The 24,972-nt window shown below is 36.2% G+C and overlaps 1 pseudogene across 1 annotated transcript; it reads left to right on the forward strand.

Annotated features, from left to right (window-relative positions):
* Window positions 1-11,651: 11,651 nt before the first annotated feature.
* Window positions 11,652-12,142, forward strand: LOC308521243 (serine/arginine-rich splicing factor 3-like; annotated as a pseudogene). The gene has a single exon. The product of its transcript is annotated as a serine/arginine-rich splicing factor 3-like (transcript).
* Window positions 12,143-24,972: the final 12,830 nt, after the last annotated feature.

Below are 24,972 nucleotides of genomic sequence, written 5' to 3' on the forward strand. Positions count from 1 at the left end.
CATATAAGCCTCAACTGCCTAATGGGTTTCTGGGCTCATATCTTGATACCCCGGGCATATACATCAGTAATAATAAATATTGGATATTTTCTCGTGTTAACTTCCTCTGTTAATTTGATTATCAGCCTAGATAGAAGACCTTAGAGGTGAGAAGTGCCCCCAGACTTTCGAGCTGTTATTTCCTCAGGGCATCCAAATAACCAGAAACCCAGAACCTGAGGTATCCATAAGCTGTCTCAAGTCTTCTGTGGGGTCTGTAAGTAGTGAAAATTCTGAGTAACCGAAAATACCCCCACATGTACTTCTGAGATTATTATTGCTCAAGAAAATTCAGGCATTCAACATTCTGTCTCAGTTGATGCAACCGAATGTTGGAGATGAGATGAATGACAGAAGACAGAGGACAAATTACATGAAAAGTAGAGGACATGTAGGGAAAATGTGTGGGCACAACTTGTTTACATCAGTATATAGTTAAAGAGAATATGGCCAAAGGCAGAAATGGTAGAAAAGGTAATTGTTAATGAATAATTATTCCTTGAATAAAATAAGTTTACTCTGCTTGCTTGCCCATATCTGTACTAAAGGTCATTGTATGTAGCAATAATGTCAACATCAATAAGTGCTAACATTCGCCGAAACCGGTTTGGCTCAGTGGATAGAGCGTCGGCCTGCGGACTGAAAGGTCCCAGGTTCGATTCCGGTCAAGGGCATGTACCTGGGTTGCGGGCACATCCCCAGTAGGAGGTGTGCAGGAGGCAGCTGATTGATGTTTCTCTCTCATCGATGTTTCTGTCTCTCTATCTCTCTCCCTTCCTCTCTGTAAAAAATCAATAAAATATATTTTTTTTAAAAAATAAGTGCTAACATTTATAAAAGACTCCTGTGTTCCAAGAGCAATTGATAAAAATAAGGAATTTGAAGTTTACATAAATTTAGAAAATACCTGTAGTGAGGTATTAATTCGAAACATTACAGTTTCCTGATGGTAGTCAAAGTGATTGCTTACCAGTTCACAGAACATCCAGTTCCTGTTTTCTAAATGTGATCATTGCTTAGAACTTGATTAGATCCAAGCAGTGTTGATCAACATTATTGATGGGGCGATTATAAAAAATGTATTATACATATACATCTACAATAATAAAAGCATAATATGCTAATTAGACTGGATGTCCTTCTAGACCACCTTCCAGAAGTAATTCCATGCAAATAAAACTTTCTACCTCATCTCATCCTCCCATGGGGGCCTCCAGAAATGTTTATTTCAGCAGTGCCTAAGAACTCCGCTCTCACTAGCCAAGGAGAAGGGCAATCCTCGCAATTCTCCAATAACAATATCACATTGTTACTCGACTATTTGCTGAATTATTCAGTTGATCTCATTATATCTTCTAAATCTTTAATAAACACAGGTATTTTATACTAATTTGTTTGATTTATTGCAGAAATTGTGATAGATTAGAATCTAAATTATTGTATGTTATTTTCAGATATGTAATTTAATTTATTATAGCCTTAAGTAAATTCCATAAAGTACAATTCTACTTCATATCTAAAATAAGTACTTTTATTACTATTGCCTAAATTATGTATCCTAAAGGCCATTTTTAATTTAACATTTTTACTTTTATCCTGAGTGATTCTATTATCAGTTTAATTTTGCATACAAATTCTGAGGAGAATATTCTCCAGAGTAAATCTGGAGACAGAGTGAATCTAAGTTTCTTGAGATTACTTTACAAATCAGAATATTGTCTAAATAGCTGTTGAAACTATATATGGACATATAAAATAATTTAGATAAAAGGGAAGTGATAATAACCACAACTGTCTCCGTGATTAGGAATACATAAATCACAAAAGGAATTCTTTTTTATAGTTATTATATCCTATGTTTTCAATAAAACTTTGCTTTAAATTTTGATCTTCAGAGTATTTATATTTCAGAATGTAAGTAGTTTTAATTTGGAACGTTTCTTATGCAATAACTGAGACAAAGACTTGAATTCAGATTGCTTATTTGAGAGGATATATATATATATATATATATATATATATATATATGCCCAAATGAAGGAGTGGGGAAAATGAGACAGGGAAGAAGAGTCAATTGCAAATGGGTTATTTAACTCTTTGCCACTAGGTGTAGCTGGGCTCAGTACAACTAGAATGGTTCTAAAACTTTCTCATACTTTCGAAAGCCTAATTCTTCTCTCATTGACTATAGGTGTACTTAGTGATTCACTGCTAATGTGTAGAATATGGTCCAAGTGTGACTTCCTTTTCCTTCTTTCTTTGGTTCTCTCAGACAAGCCAACTTCTATGAAATGAAGATAATTAAGTAACAGTATGGAGAGAGCCACGTGGAGGAGAAATAAATTCCCTGGTCAGCAGCTACCTCATGAATTTGGAACAGGATCTTCTAATCTAGCCCAATGCAAGTCCTTATATGACTGTAAGCCTGCTGACTCTTTTTTTCAAAAATATATTTTATTGATTTTTCACAGAGAGGAAGGGAGAGGGATAGAGAGTTAGAAACATCGATGAGAGAGAAACATCGATCAGCCGCTTCCTACATCTGGGGATGTGCCTGCAACCAAGGTACATGCCCTTGACCAGAATGGAACCTGGGACCCTTCAGTCCATAGGCCAACGCTCCATTCACTGAGCCAAACCAGTCAGGGCAGGTTGCTGACTCTTTATTGCAACCTTAAGAAAGATCCTGAGCCAGAATCACCCAGATAAGCCACTCCTGAACTACAGAAACTGTGAAATACAGACATTCCCCAACTTGTGATGGTTCCACTTACGATTTTTCAACTTTACAATGGTGCCATAGCATATGCATTTAGTAGAAACCTTATTGTATCTCTTGTGATGCTAGATAGCAGTAGCGAACCAAAGTTCATAGTCAGACACACTAGCACAAGGATAAACAACCGACACTTAGTCTACAGTGTACTGTGTGGCTGGAGTTTTTGTGCTTCATTTTCCCATCCCATCATGTCTACATAATGCCCAACTGTGTCTCCTGCTTCCGGTGAGGAAGAAAAGAGAGAGGTACTTACTCAAGATAATTGTCCAACTGTAGGCTAATGTAAGTGTTCTGAGCACATTTAAGTTAGGCTAGCCTACATTATGATGTCCAGTAGGTTAGGTGTGTTAAATGCATTTTTTTACATGATATTTTTAATGCAATGGGTTTACCAGTATATAAGCCCATAGTAAGCTGAGGAACATCTGTAAATGCTTGTTGTTTTCAGCCATTAGATTTGAGTGGTAATTTTTTTATACTGCAATAGATGACTATACACTCAGTGAGAACCTTATGAATTCAGTTATGGAATGATTGAGAAATCATTGTCCACTGACTCTTGTGCCCCTTACACACAGATTACCTTCAGGTATTAACATATCCACACTTTTGTGCTGATTTACGAGTGGCCTATGTGCACATTCAGTTAGATTCTTCAGCTTCCAAAAAATTTGAAGGCATAAAAGAGAGGCTTTTAAAGTAGGGGATAGTCAATATGATTAGAAACTGCCCAGCACAGCTGGGATTGGATGAATAGCAGCAAAAGCATCTGCTAAACAATCACCACATGTGGAGCCCCAACCTACTTTGTATGTTAAATAACTTCTCAAAAAAATGCAGGAAAATAAGTTAATACATTTAAACTACACTGAAATCTTATGGGGAGAGAAATGTTTTTCATCTACATTCTGCTTTTAGTAATAACTCAGTTAAAATAAATGAAAGTAGACCTTTATTCTGGGGACTATTTATAAGACATAATAAGGAAACAGACAGAACCAACACAGGCAATGAAACTTACCTCAATCTAGTATCAATTCTGTCACTATATTGATATCACTATATCTACTATGATCAAAATGATTTTCTCAAGGTAAAATGCCTAATTATTATAATAACATATGTATGTTTACAATATATTGCTATTTTCCAGTTAGAAAATTAATACTATATAGTTTATGTTAGCTAAATTTTCTGCCTCTGTACTAGGCATTTTGCAAGGTCATTTACAAACATGTGTTAATTTTCAAAACACAATCTTAGATAATACATTTAGGCTACCAGTTATGAGTTTAAATGAAAAATAATTTACTTGGCAGATACAATTTTAGGAGATTTTATTGTAAACAGAGTGTTCCCCATGGCAAGAGTTAGTGTAAGTCCTTACACACTAATGTACTCAGGTATGGAAGAAGTTTCTGGTGAAATCATTTTAATGTTTTGTTTCATTTAGAGGTCCAAATTTACAGTGCTGGGTTTTCTAAATAACATATTCAAAAAGTAGTTAATTGGATTACTCAGGATACTTCCATGTTAACACATACATGACTTCATAAACCAACTCATTTGGCTCTTTCAACAGCTCTATTTACGTAAATGAGGTTGAACTATTGTTTGTGTTTTTTGTTTTGTTTTGTTTTGTTTTTTGTGCTCTTAACTGGTAATCAAACCTGAGACCCTCCAGTGAGAAGGCCGATGCTCTAACCATTGAGAAAAGCAGCCAGGGCCCATGCTTATTTTTCAAACTTGCAAAAGTGTCCTGTATTTTGCCATAGTGGGATTATAGTGATATTAAATACCCTTTCTAATATTTTCCACCATTGGATAACATTCTATTAACTGCAAAAATCCTTGTGCATTTTAATCCATCTTTTAAGTACTTCAAAATGCATTTCATTTTTCTCACAAAATCTTCCAATTTTTACTGGAAACTTCCAAAATTTCTTAACCCATTCCTTATAAAGCACACTTTCTAGCCCTAGCTGGTTTGGCTCAGTGGATAGAGCGTCGGCCTGCGGACTCAAGGGTCCCAGGTGTGATTTCGGTCAAGGGCATATACCTTGGTTGCGGGCACATCCCCAGTGGGGAGTGTGCAGGAGGCAGCTGATTGATGTTTCTCTCTCATTGATGTTTCTAGCTCTCTATCCCTCTCCCTTCCTCTCTGTAAAAAAAAAAAAAAAAAAAAAAAAAATCAATAAAATATATTTTTTAAAAAAAGAGAGAATGCAAATCAAAATGACAATGAGGCACCATCTCACACCTGTCAGAATGGCTATCATCAACAAATCAACAAATGACAAGTGCTGGAGAGGATGCTGAGAAAAGGGAACCCTCTTGCACTGCTGGTGGGAAGCAGACTGGTGCAGCCACTGTGGAGAACAGTATAGAGTTTCCTCAAAAAATTAAAAATGGAACTTCCATTTGACCCAGCAATCCCACTTCTAGGAATATATCCCAATAAAACAGAAACACCAATCAGAAAGAATATATGCACCCTTATGTTCATAGCAGCACAATTTACAATAGCTAAGATTTGGAAACAGCCTAAGTGCCCATCAGTGGATTAAAAAACAGTGGTACATCTACACAATGGAATACTGTCCTATAAAATAAAAGGCTAATATGCAAATTGACTGAATGGCAGAACGATTGGTCACTATGATGCGCACTGACCACCAGGGGCAGATGCTCAATGCAGGAGCTGCCCCCTGGTGGTCAGTGCACTCCCACAGGGGAAGTGCTGCTCAGCAAGAATCCAGGCTCATGGCTGGTGAGTGCAGTGGTGGTGGCGGGGGCCTCTCTCGACTCTGAAGCAGTGCTAAGGACCCCTTGGGGTATGTCTGGAGAGAGGGCCTAAGCTGGCAGTCGGATATCCCCCAAGGGTCTCCTGGACTGTGAGAGGGTGCAGGCCAGGCTGAGGGACCCCACCCAATGCACAAATGTCATGCAGCGAGCCTCTAGTGCTGCTATAAAAAAGAAAGAACTCTTACCATTTACAACAGCATGGATGGACCTGGAGAGCATTATGCTAAGTGAAATAAGCCAGTAGGAGAAATATAAATATCTTCATGATCTCACTCACTTGTGGAATATAATGAACAACATAAACTGATTAACAAAAATAGATACAGAGACAGAGAAGCATCGAACAGACCGTCAAACTTCAGAGGGAAGGCAGGGGAGGGTGAGAAGGGGGGTGGGGTAAGAGATCAACCAAAGGACTTGTATGCATGTATATAAGCATAACCAATGGACACAGACAGTAGGGAGGTGAGGGCATGTGCTTGAGGGCAGAATGGGCGGGGAAAGGTCAATGGGGGCAAAAGGAGACACATGTAATACTTTCAACAATAAAGAATTTAAATTTAAAAAAGAAAAATATTGGTTTCTTCCATAACCAGGTTTCACTCCTACTCTCCTTACAATATTATATTTAATAAATATTTTATTCTTTTTTGGACATTTTTCTATGTATGTGGACATATATAGACATGTTGCCAGAAATATTGATTTCACAGAGAAAAGTTTCAGACTTTTTTTTTTCTTGTGAATAAATATCAATTATCCGAGTAATACTGGAGTCTTTTATAGGGTTCTAAAATACATAAAAAGTAACTTAAAAAGACAACCAGAATTTTATATTAAATAGTGAAAAGGATTGGTTTTTGTTTTAAAAACATTAACATAAATATATTTCCAAAGTTCACCTAAAGTTTCACAAAATCAATTTAAAATTATGGGTTTTGACATGTCTCCAACTACATTATCTTATCTTTACTTCTCCTTTGGCTAATGATAATTTAACGAAATTATTTAAGCTTACTTCAGATTTCCAAAATGTCTCTCTAAAACGTTTATACATTATTATCTTGGCCTCTAATGTATTCATGCTGATTGTTTTTCTCTTCCTTAGTTTTAACCACTGTAACTCTGTCCAATCTCCATCAGCATGGTGTACAATTGATGCAATTTTCCAAGAGACTTTCTGTCAATTTTGTAAGATCCTGCATTTTTGCCAAGATTTTAAATTTAATTATTGAGTTGATTTTCTCTGTATTTATACTGCCTTTTTTTTTTTTTGCCAGCTGTCAAGGGACAGATTCTAGATTCTTCAATAAGTAGACAGTACATAAGATGATATGTTTGAGATGGGATTAATATTAAAAGTAAATTTTTTTATTTCTTATAAAAAAAATCCTATAGCTGCATGATTTGGAAAATTGGCCCTAAGTAAAAACACTTAAGGAGAAAAAAGCTCTCTGATACTTAATTAACAATATAGCATGTATTTTGAAATTTATTTTACTTATCTAGTTCCTTTTTAGATATCTGACTATATTAAAATGGAAAGTATGAATCAAAGCATTCCCTTTTTCCCATTTGCCACAAGGCACAGAAGAGACATGGGAATGTACAAAGTATACTTTTTAGATAACTGCTATTTCTGCTCATTCTGGAGTTTAATTTTAAGCTAAAGTTTGAACGTATATTCTAGTTCAACACTGAATCAAAAATTTCAAAAAATATTTTTAATTGTAAGTAATAATTTTACTAATATAGTCAACATGGTGGGGAATTCTCCAACATAAAACATATATGACTTCTAAAATTTTCTATGAGATAATAGAAGTGAAACACACACACACACACACACACACACACACACACAAACTGGTCACTCATCAGTCTAAATCAGCTCATAATTAATAAATCATTGCATAAGCTGAACTTGAAGAAATGCCTTTGGGATTATTTATATTCAGATCATTTAATTCTCTTGAGAACACCTATGACTTTGACTGGGCTTATTAAAATGCTGATTAACTATTTTGATCTCTACCTATTTACTAAACTGTATATTTCCTGAGGATCATTCTTTCTAATTTGCAATTTTGTCATTAGAAAACTGAGTGGAGGAAAACAAACTGAAGCTCCAATTATAGAAACTGATTTACATAGTAAAGTCACATTTATTCAAAATAGTATGGATAGTGAGAAATATGTTATGAACTCTTTGAAACTCATATCTGTGAAATAACTATGTTATAAAAGATTTTCACCTTTGATTTCTAATATAGGTACACTATGGTCAGAACATGACCTGTGTGCTTTTCAAACTTTAATGTGCATATGCAAGTGGGAATACATTTTAATCAACTTAGCTTCCTTTTGAAATGTTATAGATAGCTCTATATGTTGCTTCCCTACAGAAGCTATAACTAGATTCTCTACTATATGTGCAATAGAATGTGAACTGTTTATAATTAAATATATAAGTGAGCAAATTCAATGCTTATTAAAATCAATATATGAATACTCTCTTAATTATACTAAGATCTGTTAAATGTCATGCAGCTGGTTATTCTACCTCAACAATAAAAGTTCCTGTTGGGGCTCAGGCAAACCTTCACCATTTTTAATATTTTTTGAATTTTTAATATTCACATTTCTTTCATATTTTGGGAGATTCCTAGCCATTCAGTATGTATACTTTTCAGACTGTCTTCACTTTGAGCTATAGCCTCCCTGACACCATGTCTCATCAAATATTCTGTATTGGGAGAGTTGAAGCCACAGCCTTGAAAGAACGAAGTGTGCTCATTTTCAAGCAGTTTTTCCCAAATATATCTTTTCCTCAGGAATTTGTAAGGGTGTGAAGAATATGATGCAGGGTGTTCCTAGCAACAACAACAAAATAAATGTCACTTTAATACCAACACATTCAATCCACTACTTTTGCCCTTAATGACTTTATATTTTTCATAGTGACTTGTTGCTTCAGGAATTTTTTCTTGTTTACTTCCTTTTTCTCTACATTAGTTTGCTAGGATTGACATAACAGAATTACATAAACTGGGTGGCTTAAAAAACAGAAATTTGCTTTCTCACAATTCTGGAAGCCACATGACTTGTATCAAGGTGTCTGCAGGGTTGGTTTCTTCTGAGGGCTTCCCTCATTGGCTTGTAGAAGTCTGCCTTCTTCTGCTTGTCTTTATATGATCTTTCCTCTGCTCATATATACACATCAGTCATTGAATTAGGCCCCACTTTTGACCTCATTTTACCTTAAGTAATTCTTTAAATTCCATATTTGCAAATATAGTCATCTTCTGAGGGTTAGAACTTTAACATATGAATTTTTGGGAGACACAATTTAAAACACACCCTCTTATCTGTAAACCAAAAGAAGTCTATTGGATAACAACCAGAAGACAAGTAGTAGGAATATAGACACATGAAAGCAAAGCAAAGACATGAGTTTTAAAATAAAGTAGGACATTAAAACATCTCAACAAACTTTAAGGCAGGTCTTAGAAAGTAGCCAAAAGCATTTTCAGAACATTCACAGAGGTTTCCATTTTCAAGCACTAATATTATCCTATATAATAAAAGACTAATTAATATGCAAATTGACCAAACGGCAGAATGACCAGTTGTGCTGACACTCACTGACCACCAGGGGGCAGACGCTCAATGAAGGAGCTGCTCCCTGGTGATCAGTGCACTCCCACGGGGAGTGCCACTCAGCCAGAAGGTAGTGAAGGGAGCCTCCCCTGTCTCCGGGGAGTGGGCCTAAGCCAGCAGTCGGACATCCCCCGAGGGCTCCCGGACTGTGAGAGGGCGCAGGCTGGGCTGAGGGACCCCCCACCTGAGTGCATGAATTTCATGCACCAGGCCTCTAGTATGTAAATATAATTCCCTTTCTTGGTAAATATTGGGGCTTTTAAAAATTATGTTTCATTATTAGCACTACACAAATACTTTTCTTATATTTTACTATATAAATCTTAAAGGTGGAATCCAAGTTTATGATATGAAATGAACATGCCATAAATAAAAAAGCCTCTTCATGGTTTTGGTGAACAGGCATTATATGGAAAGCCCCTACACTAAAGATTTAAATTCATGCAAAGCTTAGAAAAACTTGGTGCTATTATGCTTCATGAAGAAGACACAACAAAAAATAGCATTTGAATTTTTCCTCCTGTTCTTTGTAATCACCACACACATTTAGTGTCTTATCTTAGATAAATAACTATAGGACCAAAACTCAGAAACTTTGAATAAAGCCAACATATACAGGGATTAGAGTCAAAAGGTAGAGAAATAATTTCTGAACCGAGTTATCCCTGGATCCAGCTATGCCTGAAATTAGCTTCAAAATGAACTTCACAGTTTTATGAGTTATAACAATTCTAGGTATGCTTTTAATTGAGGTGGTTTAGTTGTAGGAGTCAAAACACCTTTTAGGGATGCATACTTTCTGAAGACACAGTATATTCATTGGAATTATTACAAAGCTAATATAGCCTCAACATGTACACTTATCATTGACTATTTCAAATATATTAATATCCAAACAAGTGTTAGAATATTATGTCATTATAAAAACATGATGAGCAGGAAAATTATGTATTTATGGAAATAATATAATTTGCAAACCAATTCCTGATTTTAGCCTACCACAATTGATCTAAATATATATTTCAATGTAGTTAACATGGTGTTCTGTGATCTTCTTCCTTGCAATTGCTAATTATAGCTCATATCGTATTCTTAATCTTAACACAGTCTTTTACAGGTGCTAAGTAGCTCTGAATCAAAAGAATGCATATTTATAAGATGGGAGAAATCTCTCTATGAGCCTGGAGAATGCAGCATCAGCGTGCCAACTCCATTATTGGTAATTCTTGCCATGTAAAGCTTTTTTTTTCTTTTCTTTTTTAAATCCCTAATCACATTTAGTGAGCAAATAACTAGAAATAATCATTTAGAACTCTATTCATCAGACCATTATTATTTTGCATCAACTAAGCCTTTATGAGATAGCTGAATTTCTTCAGGGAACAAATAATATTTACCATTCCTCTTTGCTGCCCATCTAATAGAAAGTTTTAAGTCTATCTCAGAGTTAAAGCCCAGGCTGAATGATGAAGAGATTTTAATGAACACATCATTATATAAGCAGTGAAACATCAAAAACCAGACACCAGAGCAGTAATATGTTTGAATAAACAAATAAAACATTTAAAATTTCAATGACGTATTTAAACAACTCAAAATAGAACTATTTTATACAAATTATAATATTGGATTCTTTCTGGGAATGTCAGTCCTATATGTAATCATGGATCTGAAATTGACTCCATGGGAGCTCTACAGAAGAACATTTATAAATGTAACAGAAACAAAAAGGAGCAGTGTGTGAGACTGAGGGTATTCAGTATTAAGAACGAAAGCTTTGGAATTCTTGACATGAGATGATGATACACAGAGATGAGTAAGCTCTCTGGTAATTACCAGCCATGCGACCTTGATAACTAACATAAGTTTCACAATTGAAGAGTTTGTCATTTAAAATTTCAGGATTCTATTATAACTAAAATAATTCTATTTTGAGGATTAATTTAAATTGTAAACGTAATAACAAAAAAATTGTAAAACTAAACTTATTAGAATTTATAAGAATTAGGATACTTTTTAAATGCCAGTAATTTTTTTTAGTGTTCTCATTTTGTTATGATTATAGTTATTTAAATAAACTGAAAAAGGCACAATGTTTAAATTTCTATCTCTGAGATGAAGTTAAATTCCTCTCTCCATGTGTTTAAATCCTAGAAGAAACTTCTTGTTATTCTTTAACCAACACAAAAATATATTATCTGAGTGCTATAGTTAAAATAATTGAAATAGTAATATTGAAAAATTGTCCTAGATGGTGAGAATATTTTGGGGATAAAAATAGTAGAAAAAAATGCCATTTCGTGGACGCCGGGGAGCCGGGCGGAGGGTGTGGACTTCAGCCGCCGTGTTTCTCACTCCGGACCTCGAAATGCATCGTGATTCCTGTCCACTGGATTGTAAGGTTTACGTGGGAAATCTGGGGAACAACGGTGACAAGACTGAGTTGGAACGGACTTTTGGCTATTATGGGCCACTCAGGAGTGTGTGGATTGCTAGAAACCCTCCCGGCTTTGCTATCCTGGAGTTTGAGGATCATCGAGATGCAGCTGATGCTGTCCGAGAGCTAGACAGGAGAACCCTGTGTGGCTGCCGAGTAAGAGTGGAACTGTCCAATGGTGAAAGGAGAAGTCGAAATCGAGGCCAGCCTCCCTGTTGGGGGGTTCGTCGCCCTCGAGATGATTATCGGCGAAGGAGTCCTCCACCTCGCCTCCAAGACGGAGAAGCTTCTCCCGTAGCCTGACCAGGTCCCTTTCCAGAGATAGGAGGAGAGAGAGATCACTATCTCAGGAGAGAAATGATAAGCTGTCTCAATACTTCTCTAGGTCTCAGAGCCGATCTAGGTCAAATGAAAGGAAATAGAAGACCAGTTTTCAAGATGTACAGGAAATAACTTCCTTTGACAGGAGTATGTACAGAAAATTTGTTTGAGACTTAAGCGTGGTGCATTTTTTAAAATTTTTTAATGCTGTCATTTGTGATGTTTTGTGAGAATCCTTGGAATAAAGTTTTGATTACAAAAAAAAGCACCAAACAAACAAACAAACAAAAATAGTAGAAAAAAAAGGATGATTTACTGATTACAGAGTGCCATGAGTAAGGGTATATTTTTGAAAGTTAAAATTTATTAAAAATATTCAAAAAGATTTTGATGATGTTATATTGTGTCTTAAAAATGATGAAAAGACACTTGTTTTCAGACATAGAGAGAATTAAGAAGTCTAAGAATGCTTTTAATATAAAACATTTAAACTTATAAAGGAATTTATAATTTTGTATGTGTATGTGGTGTGTGTGTGTGTGTGTGTGTGTGTGTGTGTGTTTTGTTTTGCATGTTGAGACATTTGTGCTACATGGGATGCACTGATATACAGGTATTCCAAGAGTACTGGTAGGGGTGAAAATTAGACTTTAGCAGTATGTTTAAAAAACATACATACATTTGCATTTATTCTGAGTTAGCAACTTTCCTGTCAGGAATTTATTCTAAGAAAGTTATCAAAATGTCAAAGATGAACTAATGATAATATTTCTAGTAGGCAGATGACCCACAATCATGTATAATCTCCTCTCCTTGGGTGTGGGTGAAACCTATGACCAGGATGAACTATTGCTCTGTGATCATGTTAAATTATATGGCAGCAGGCAGATTGTCTGGAGTGAGCCTAACCCAATCCAGGGAGCACTTTTAAAAGCAAAGAGTTTTCCATGGCTAGTCAAAGGAGAGGATGAGATGCTCACACTGAGTGGCAAAATGGAGACACCACATGACAAGAACCTAAGGGTGGCATCTAGGAGCTAAGGCTGGCAGGAAAATGGGACTTACATTGACAAGGAAATGAATTCTTCTAACAACTAGTGAACTTGAAAGAGGACTCCAAGGCCCAGATATAACTATAGTCCTGGTATTATTTTTGATAGCAAGTAACTGGAAACCACCTCTGTGACTAACAATAAAGACCAGGTAAACAAAATATGATACAGTATACAGTAACTCATGTATGCAAAACCTATATACAGTCTATGTCAGAGGTGTGCATGAAATTCTCTTTGTGTATTTTTTTTCATATATTTATATATTTTTATACAGAGTGGGACAAAATAGGTTTATAGTTGTTTGTATAGAAAATAATACAATAATCTATATATATCAAAGCCCAGTGACTGAACAGCGGAACGACCAGAATGACCAGTCAACCAGTCGCTATGATGTGCACTGACCACCAGGGGGCAGAAGCTCAACACAGGAGCTGTCCCCTGGTGGTCAGTGTGCTCCCATAGCGGGTCAATCCCCACAGGCCACATACCCCACCAATGCACGAATCTGTGCACCGGGCCTCTAGTCCTATATAATAAAAGCCTAATATGCTAAGTGTCTGGTCTTCCAGCCGGCTATTCAAACAATCAAAGCATAATATGCTAATGATATGCTAAGGCCGCTCAACCATTCGCCGTGACATGCACTGACCACCAGGGGCCAGACGCTCCGACCAGTAGTTTAGCTTGCTGCTGGGGTCTGGCCAATCAGGACTGAGAAGATAAGCCAGACATGCCCTGGATCCCTCCCACGGTCCCTCACCAGCCCCAATCATGCACCAGTGGGGTCCCTTGGCCTGGCCTGCACCCTTTCGTAATCTGGGCTGAGGGATCGTCCCCTCCCCTCGAGTGCACGAAATTTGTGCACTGGGCCTCTAGTTAAAAAATAATAATACAAGACTAAACTGTGTTTTGAGTACTCACAATTGTAAACCTATTTTTGCCCCATCCTATATTGTATATTGCTTTGGGTTAAATTGTGCCCTTCAAAGGGGTATTTGAAGACTTAACCCCTAGTACCTCAGAATATAAACTTATCTATGTACATAAAAGCCTGAATGACAGCGGGCACACTGACCACCAGCCGGCCAGCTGACTGTTCAACTGTCAAGGGGCAGATGCTCAATGAGGAGCAGAAACCACAGGCATGGAAACATGGAACAGACTGATGAATCTCAGAGGGAAGGGGGAAGGGGGGAAGGTAGGAAGAGATTAACCCAAGATCTTACATGCACACTAGAGGCCCAGTGCATGGATTAATGCACTGGTGGGGTCCCTCAGCCTGGCCTGCAGGGATCAGGCTGAAACCGACTCTCCAACATCTCCTGAGGGATTGCAAGAGGGCACAGGCCAGGCTGAGGGACCCCACTGGTGCACGAATCTGTGCACCAGGCCTCTAGTTAAAAATAGGTGTTTGGCAGATATATTAAAGTTAAGATGAGGTCATTAGGACCCCTAATCCAATATGACTGGTGGCCTGATAAAAAGGGAAAGTATGGATTCAGAGACAGACATGCACAGAGAAAAGATCATGTGGAGACACAGGGAGACCAGCATCTACAAGCCAAGAAAGGTCTGAAGCTACCAAAAGTTATGGAGAGGTATAGAACTTCCCCTCACAGCCTCAGCAGGAACCAAATCTGCCAAGACCTTACTTTGGACCTCTAGCCTCCAAAAGTGTGAGACAATAAATTTCTGTTAAGTCACCCAGAATGTAATAATTAGTTATGGCAGCCAGAAGCCAATACTCATCCTAAATGCTCATGTTGATGAACTGGGACAAAATTGCAATGACTATCAGGAATTTATATAGGTGGGTCCTCCAAATTAAATTGTTAGTATTAGATCACATTTGACCTATTAACATGAAAATTTTGTAGACTCCAGCCTTTTGTTTTATATTGTTTGCATTCAATTATTGAAGTTAAAAAAAAAAAAAAAAAACATTTCTATTACTGTCATGGCTACATAAATTCAGTAATTATAAAAATTAATGATTTCAAATCACCAAAAATTTAGTTATTTCTATTCTATAGCTGTTCAATAAAAATGAATAACTAACTTGTAAACTCATTTCCTTTCTTATATTCCTTTTGTGTACTTAGTCTCCTCACATCTACCTTGTGACATTTCATAGTTTATGCATTATTTCTATATCAGGTTTTTATAATATTAGATACAGACATGACTAAATACAGCACTATTCTGTTTCTAATGGAGAAAATAATTAATGGGAGATTAATATTGAATAGTCAAAATATAAACTGAAAGTTTCTTATAAAACTTCATTGTCTAAAAACTAATGATAACTCACTTTTGCAAAGAATATTCATAACGGCTAATGATGATTCCATGATTCAGTAATCACTTGAGGATTCAGTGAAAGCAAAAAATTTGCTATAGATCATGCTAGTGGAACCTAGCAAAAAAGACAAGCACCAGACAAGTGCTTGTAAAAATATGTGAGTAGTCCTCTGATGGAAAACTTACATGAGTTATGTGGAACCAGCCAAGTCAAAGGTTAGAAAATTCCCCCAAGGACATGATTTGTAAGATGAAGCCTTGTGATTTATGCAGGCTAAGTGGAAAATAGCTGCAGAGAAGGCTGGGGGTTGGGCTGTATAGAATGTTGATTAAAAATAGAACATGTATCACCGCACATAGTTCTGTGATCTTGGTTAAAACACCCAAAGAATGGTTGTGATGCTTTTGTCTGTTAAATGCATGGCTTCTTTTGACATTAATCTTTATTTTTTAGAAATGCTTTTCAAATCTGCATTTTCTGTCAAGAATAAATCTCATTAACTACTCCACTCCAAATGGCTACTTCTGTCACTGCAAATTTATATAGGGACAGCTATACATTATTAACCAGCTATGAAAAGTCACTGGCTAAATGTCACCAAAGCTGAGATATAGCTGCACCTTGGGATTCATATAGCAAACAGTTTAGTTTTAATCATCTTGAACCACAAGAAGTCTTGACATTTGAGCAGCAACTTTATTCTCTTTAACTTGCACTGGAATCAGACCTCTAATATGTCAGCCATAATTTCAGCTTAAGTGGGATAGAAACTTTTACTTTCTAAATTAAAAATGTGAAAAAAAAATCAATCCATCAAAGACCTTATCATTCATTTAATCAATGCTGACCTGCAGCCTTTTCTTCCATTCCCCACCCCCGCCCCCTCAAAAAAAAAAAAAAAATGTGAGCAAGGGCAGCTATAAAATTCAAGCAACTTTAAAACTGCAGGAATTTTTGTTTCACCAACTGCCGTTCTGTTACATTAATGCCTATGAGAAATGAGCCTACTCACACACATTAAAATAGATAATTGATTTTACTCTGGTATTTTTTAAAATTGATTTTACTCTGGCATTTAAAAGTATACATTTGAATCTTTTTCTGCTCACTATAAAAAATATCACAAGGGCATTAATCTGTGGTGCCCCAAAATATCTAAATTTACTAATAATATTTTATTTAAAATATCTAGTACATGATATTGTGAATTTCGATTTTATTAAGATCTATCATTTTAGCTTTTCATTGTGAATATGTTATGAAGGCAATATAAATATATGGTTCTTTAAAATAGTAAAAATCAGAAAAAATGCTAAACTAACTAACTATATATATATATATATATATATATATATATATATATATGCCTAAGCAAGGTTTATGCCGAATGACTGGAATGACCAGAATGACCAGTGGCTATGATGCGCACTGACTACCAGGGGGCAGATGCTCAATGCAGGAAATTCCCCCTGGTGGTCAGTGTGCTCCCATAGGGGAAGCGCCACTCAGCCAGAAGCCGGGCTCACGGCTGATGAGGGCACCTGCGGTGGCGAGAGCCTCTCCTGACTTCACAGCAGCTCTGTTAAGCAGCAGTGGCAGGCGTAGCAAGCCGGGATGAGTGCCAGCAGCATGGCACCCCACCCTGCCCCAGCTTGGGCTCCTCCCTGGCCGCCTGCCACTTGATGCACTGCTACATCCCCCAAGGGGTCCCGGATTGAGAGAGGGAGCAGGCCAGGCTGAGGGACACCCCCGCCCCCCATTCACAAATTTGTGCACCGGGCCTCTAGTCAATAAAGAAAATCTTCATAGATAAAATTCTATCAAACATAATGTGGGCTAATAAATGAGACTATATAACTTGTGAGACAATGCATATACCTCACATCTTTCATAATTTTACTATTCACATAGGACAACAAGCTATAAATGATCAATTATTAGAAATAATAACCTTACCCCTTTAGTTCCAAATGATCAGAACATAGATACATTGAGATATAAACTGCTTTGCTTCTTGTGTAATTCATTTTACTTCAAGTAAGGTAGGCAATCCACAAATAACTACAGTCTCTACATAAAATTAAATAATGTAACAAAGAGAAATAATTAGGGACTAGATACTCTGAAAACATCTGGATGATGCAACTGAAATCAAGAAGACATCCTTTCACAGAGGTGCTAGACATCTAGAAATAAAAATTTATCATTTCACAGTACCCTGTAAATAGCTGTTCTGTTTTTTACAGCTAAAGCTAAAAAAAAAAAAAAAAAAGTAACTGGCTTTTTATAAGTCTCTGTCAGTTGACATATATATACATATATGATAAAGTCACTCATAATTAGTATAGTAAATATATATATGGAAATAAAAGTAGATGATGAAAGGTAAAATTGGGCACAAACATTGTTTAACTATTCTATGAATGTTGACACACCTGTATAAATTAACAGTATTTTATTTTTTTGTTAGGAAATGCATTTGATAAGAAGTTGCCTATCCTTTTCTTTATCTCCTTGACAAGTTGAAACCACCACTTTTTTTTTTAAATATATTCCACTGATTTTTTACAGAGAGGAAGGGAGAAAGATAGAGAGTTAGAAACATCGATGAGAGAGAATCGTCGATCAGCTGCCTCCTGCACATCTCCCACTGGGGATATGCCCGAAACCCAGGCACATGCCCTTGACTGGAATTGAACCTGGGACCTCTCAGTCCGCAGGCTGACGCTCTATCCACTGAGCCAAACCGGTTTTGGCTGAAACCACCACTTTTATGTTTGGTCCTATTTCTGCTCCTTTATTTACTAAATAATATTCAAGTAATATTTATCTATTATCTATTACATACGAGACACTGTATTGGGTTCCATACAATGATGAGCAAAACAAACACAATACTTATAGAAATTGCAGTCAAATGAGGAGAGTAAATAAAGAATCAGACACAAAAAATAACTGCTACCATGTTCTACGAAAGTATCTAATGAGAGATAAGACCTCGTTTGTTGGGTGGTTAGTGGGGAGAAAGGCCTCCCTATAGCTTTTTTTTTTCTTTTTCTTTTTTTTTTTTTGAGAATCAGTAGAGAGACAGTTATTCTGGATAAACAGGTTTAATTCGGAGTCACCATGGGATTTAGTCAACTACCCCTATAGGTTTGACTGCTTCATGAAAGATATGCTAAATTCTGAAAATCTTTCCAGCCTTGGAGTGCCTCAGTTGGGATCTTCCAAAATAGATCCTGAGCAAAGTGTGTCAGTGGAAGTAATTTTGGGGGAGATGTACAGAACTCCTAAAGATCAGTAAATTGTTTGGAGGAAATAAAGTTTGCATTCTTAAGTCGAACTCTGGTCAACCATGAAAAACATACTTCAGAATTATGTGACATGATGGGATAAATAAATTAAGGTACTGACACCCAACTCCCATCAGTTTTTATGGGCTGCATCTTGGATTGGGGAGATACTGAGGAGGCAAAGAGTGTAATTCCTCCGAATTTCTAATCTGCCTAATGGACAGTAAGTATTAAAAGCCCTCTAGCCCATACATACAGACATAAGCAGCTAACGATGACCACGGAAAGCTGAATGGTAAGATCGCTGCAATGTAAGAGTGGGTCACCGACAGCACCATAGAGTGAGCTAAAATTATTTGCATCAGTCAAGACTAGCAATTAAAAATTACAGACTTAGTTGGGAGGTAGATTTCTAAAACAGTAGAGATACAAATAATTTTTGTTCCGTGGAAGCAAATAATTTTAAGACTTATAATTTATATTTTTGTAGGAAAGTGACCAGATTTGTACCTAATCTGGCAATGTTATCTTTAAATGCAGTTATTAAGCTGCCTATAAATGTATCACATTCAAATGGTCTATGAACTAGTCCCAACATTTTCCAGTTTGTCTAATTAATGAATGAGTTCAATAAAATACTTTACACTTGTTCATTTATTTTGCATTAGAATCCTATCTATACTTTGAGAAATAGAATTTAATTAGTCTGTGGCGCATATTAAGAACTCTATACTCCCTTCATGTTTTGAGAGAAACTGCTCTAGACATTTTCTGATAGGAGCAGAGATTTCTCCTGTTTAAACAAACCGCTACCAGACAACTGTGCACATCCAGGCAAGAAAAATACCTCTTTACTCAGGACAGGGAGACAGATTTTAATTTTAATAAGAGTCAATTAGAGAATTAAAAACTAATGCTTTTCCAAATAAATAACATAATTAGGCTTCCTAAAGTTAATAAAGTTCTATCTTATTAAAATTCAAAATTAAATTACATTTAGTAATATATATATATATATATATATATATATATATATATATATATATGTAAAACAAACAAAAAAAAACCCCTCTATTCTGGTGAAATATACTATCATTAATAAGAGAACTTTTTTTCATTCCCATAAAATCACACAAAGGCCTAAATGAGGAAGTCATTAACTGGATATTACTTCATTTGTCAACACCATTAATTGGCCAATTAATAAGTTTTCAAAGGGACGATAGTGAATTGGTCATGGTAGGTAAAATTATGCTGTTTGAACAAATAATCTCCAAACTTCAGGAGGCTTAGATTCAAAAAAGGCTTATTTCTTTCTCATGAGAGAAATCCATTAAAAGTCCCCCAGAGTGGTACTCCATCGTTGTCCTCACTCTGGACCCAGGCTGGAGCATCACGAGTAACTACAACAGGAAAAAATGTGAGTTCTGCAAAGTTTCACACTAGTATTTAGTATTTCCCCCCAAGGGGACACATGTCATTTGCAGCCCAGTTCATTAGGCAAAAATATTAATGCCGATTTACACCAACAGAAGTACAATCGTACCATGTGCCTGAAAAGGAGAAAAACTGGACTATTTGACGAAGAGAACTAAGGAGGTGAATATGTATCGTGTTTATTTTTCCAATCTGGATCTATTTCTAGGTCTATTTCTCCTTGAGTCTGAAAAAATACACATAAAAATGTTTGCCTTTGTATATACACAGAGCCGAGAGTGTTAAACATGCTACATCTATAACAATATAATGTGAACATAAAGCTTTCATAAATTATACTATATATATTTTTTTTTCTAGAACTTTGTCCATTTTAATAATTTCCTGGCATTTCTAAAGTACTGCACTTGAGGTTTTCATATAATTAATTAGAAATTCATAACTATGCTTTAAATAAAATAGTAAAATGGGCTTTTATTGGTTAAGGAATAATAACTTGAGAAAAAATTAAAGATTAAGGCAGAGATGGTAAAAGCAAAACATAATTAAATTATAGTAAGTGCCTTGAGTAAGGGATTTATTCAAAATTGAATTTCAAGCTATTATAGTCTAAATCAAATTTAGATTTACTTAGCTCAAAGAAGAACTTTTTTTATCCCCTTCAGACTGCATTTTATGTTCCAGAATTTATATAAAATTTAGACTCAAAGAAATAACCCCAGTCACTATCAATATTCTTCTTATTAGCTTTTTGGATGTTTCAAAATTATTATTATTCTAAAAGCACATTCACATTAGATTTAAACTAGAGGCCAGGTGCACGGATTCATGCACCAGTGGGGTCCCTTGGCCTGGCCTGTGGGAATCAGGCCAAAAGCAGCTCTCTGACATCCCCTAAGGGGTCCCGGATTGTGAGAGGGCCGTCTTCGGGTGATGCACCCCAGAATCAGGCTCCCTTTTCTCTGATTCCCGGTGCATCACCTGAGAACCACAGCTGCCAACTCACCGCAGCTCAGCAGCTCCTGCATTGAGTGTATGCCCCCTGGTGGTCAGTGTGTGTCGTAGTTGCCAGTTGGAGCATCTGCCCCCTGGTGGTCATTGCGCACCATAATTTGCAGTCAGACGGATGGTCGAATGGTTGGATGATCGCTTAGGCTTTTTTAAATATATATAGATGTCTTAATGACTGGTAATTAATTGTGTATAAAATTTAAATAAATTTGGAAATCATTTATTTCCTGACAGGAGAAATATACCCAATATCTTCATACTTTCATTTAAACAATCATTATCAACCTTTTTTACTCCAATAGACCTTTTCTTTTTGCCCATCCTGATCTTAGTCCCTGTGGCTCATGGGAGACTATGCTATAACTGTTTTCTAAAGTTAGGCCACTGATCTTCCCATATTCACTAATGTCTCATATATGTAAGTCTTTCCCTTCTAAAGAAAATGCCCTGATTCCCCTACTTATTACCCTATATGCTGCTTCTCTTTAGCATTAAAGTAATTTGTACTTGTTGCTTTCATTTTTTAATTTTCCATTTACTTCTCAATCTATGACAACTTTTACCTGCAGTTCATTTAAATTGCTCTAATAAAATACACAAATATAATAATTACAAAAGTCAAGATTCTCCTCTAAATTATGACTTAATTTTTAGATTTGATACAATAGAACAATCTTTCCTTGAAGTTCAATGCTCTGCTAGCTTCCATGAATGACATTCCATTCCAATATTTTACTGTGTGTTCTTTTCTCTCCCTGTTTCAAGTTTAATGACCTACTCCTTAACACATTGCGTACCACTCAGGAGTTTTCTCGTGTTTCACGCGCCATCTGTTATAGGCCTTAGATGTCAACACACTGTCTTGTCCACTGTGGGGCGCAGTTTCAGTGGTTTGGCAAGGTTCAAGCCTCGGATAATGAAAGGACAGGGTCCTCTCACTGCCAATTCATTTAGAGTGTACAACGTCCTCAATCCACAAGCAAAAATGAAGTATAAACAGTTTCTGCTATCGGTGGCGAGAGACTGGATAAGGGATGACAATAATGAAGGCTCTCCGGAACCAGAGACAAATCTGTCCAGCCCTTCCCCTGGGGGTGCAAGGAGAGCACCTCGTAAAGATCCACCTAAAAGGTTGTCAGGTGATATGAAGAGCATGAACCTACGTGTATTCCAGCGAGTGGAAAGAAAAAATTTCCTACGAGAGCCTGCAGAGTGTGTGCCGCCCATGGAAAAAGGAGAGAATCTAGATACTTATGTAAATTTTGTTTGGTCCCTCTTCATAGAGGAAAATGTTTTACGCAGTACCATACGTTAAAAAAGTATTAAGAACTTTAATTGTTTAATTGTTTTTGTAAATAAAAATGTTACAATTATTGAAAAACAACACCTAAAGTGCATTATGACCTGTAGTTATGATGATTTAAATAACGTGCAGTTTGCCCAAAAACGTGCGGTCCCTGGCATATGTCTTAGGGATTTCTATGCGGTACGAAATGTGTTAAATGCTGCTCCAGTGGTTCTCAACCTTCCTAATGCCGCGACCCTTTAATACAGTTCCTCATGTGGTGACCCCCAACCATAAAATTATTTTCGTTGCTACTTTATAACTGTAATTTTGCTACTGTTATGAATTGTAATGTAAGTATCTGATATGCAGGATGTAATTTCATTGTTCGTGACCCACAGGTTGAGAACCACTGACCAGGCTCTAGGATCTGTTTTCTTCTTTTTACTTTTATACAATCTCTTACTAAATGGCATTGCCTCCAAATAAATATCATTTATAACAACATGACAGTTATTTCAAACTAGTGTTTCCAATCCATATTGCTCTCATTAAATTAAACCTATATGTTCAGTTGTCATTTAGTTACCTACATAAGGATGGTCTACCAGGGGTGGGCAAACTTTTTGACTCGAGGGCCACAATGGGTTCTTAAACTGGACCGGAGGGCCAGAACAAAAGCATGGATGGAGTGTTTGTGTGAACTAATATAAATTCAAAGTAAACATCATTACATAAAAGGGTACGGTCTTTTTTTTTCAATAGTTTTATTCATTTCAAACAGGCCGGATCCGGCCCGCGGGCAGTAGTTTGCCCACGGCTGGTATCCAGTGGTCGGCAAACTCATGAGTCAACAGAGCCAAATATCAACAGTACAACGACTGAAATTTCTTTTGGGAGCCAAATTTTTTAAACTTAAACTATGTAGGTAGGTACACTGTGATTAACTTAATTAGGGTACTCCTAAGGCTTAGGAAGAGCCACATTCAAGGGGCCAAAGAGCCGCATGTGGCTCGCAAGCCTCAGTTTGCCGACCACGGGTCTATATGAACTTATGTAACACAAACTATCATATATATTTTCCAACCTAATTTCATTTATTCAATAGGATATATAAATATTTTTATTTCATCTTAATCAGTCAAATTCTTTCAGAGTATCTGAAATATTTCTCAAACCTATTCCTTACCCTCCTGTACTTACTACTACTACTATCCTCTTTACTAGAACACATCAAACTTTTAATATTTTTCCCAGTTTTCAGTTCCTCCATTCCAATTGTCATCATCAACATTTTATCTTTCTAAGTTCTAGATGGTATTATGTCACTCCCTTAAAAAATAGATTTCTGGTGTCTCCCTTTTTATGAGAAATTAGCATTATATTTCTACCAGTACCCCAAACTGTAAATTCCATATACTAGATTAAATGACTTACAATCAATAGAAGGACCAAGGCTAGAACATAGATCCCTTGACTTCTAATTCACTTTGTAAAAGAAATGTATATATTTAAGCTAAATTTATCATGTATTAGTTACCATTAAGAGCCAGCATTACCTTATTCTTACACATACTTATTTTTTCCCAGATTCCTCCCATCCTCTTATCTTTTCTACACAGGGATTTCATTGGGTGAATGTGTACAGCATTTATACTTCAATCTGGAAAGAGAAAGACCCAGATCCTGGCCACTTAATCCTATTCCTGTACTGCTTACTTCACAATAGTGTTCTATACAAATAGGAAAGTATTCCTTGCTCCTGACAAGATCCCAAGAGATGGGGCATAGATAAAGTGGACACTAGTAGCTAAAATGCAACTTGTGAGATATTTATTAGAGAAGATAACGCCTAGAAAGACAAAAATAAATCTTAGCTAAGAAATAATAAAAATGTACCAATCAGGAAAACACTACTAGATATTATTTTGCAGCTTGAACCAGAGTCCAAATTTAGTACCAAGACAAGAGGTAAGACAGGAGGAAGCTACAGAACAAATTGAGGTAGAATATGAAAATAATGGAGACATAGTTTAGCATGAAGGCCGGAAATGATTCAAGAGTATTGAAAGGCTACTTCGGTTATTATATTGTGAACAGAAAACCCTAGATATAATGCTTTCTTATTTTTCTTCCAGATCTAATTATATCTACATTTATTGATACTACCAAAAGTTTTGGTAGATGATATAGTTGTGAGTATATGAATAATTTTTTTCTTCCATAAGTTGAGAAGCATAGCTAATAATATTAAGGCAGGAGGAAATATTTGAAATAATTAAGAAGCACAATATAAGAAAAAATGCATTTGTTGGACAAAGGCACTAACTAGATAAATAATACTAAAGTGGAAGTGATTATGTACCCCTCAGGGAACATTGGCAATATCTGGAATCCTTTTTGGTTATTACAACTGGGGAAATAGACCAGGGATCCTGCTAAAAATTCTGTAATGCATAGGACATCCCTCACAACAAAGAACTATCTGGCTCAAAATATCAATAGTGCTGAGTTTGAAAAATCCTTAACGGAATAATTACGGGCA

Source organism: Myotis nattereri (assembly GCF_964212035.1).
Source record: "Myotis nattereri genome assembly, chromosome: 6".
NCBI lineage: Eukaryota > Metazoa > Chordata > Mammalia > Chiroptera > Vespertilionidae > Myotis > Myotis nattereri.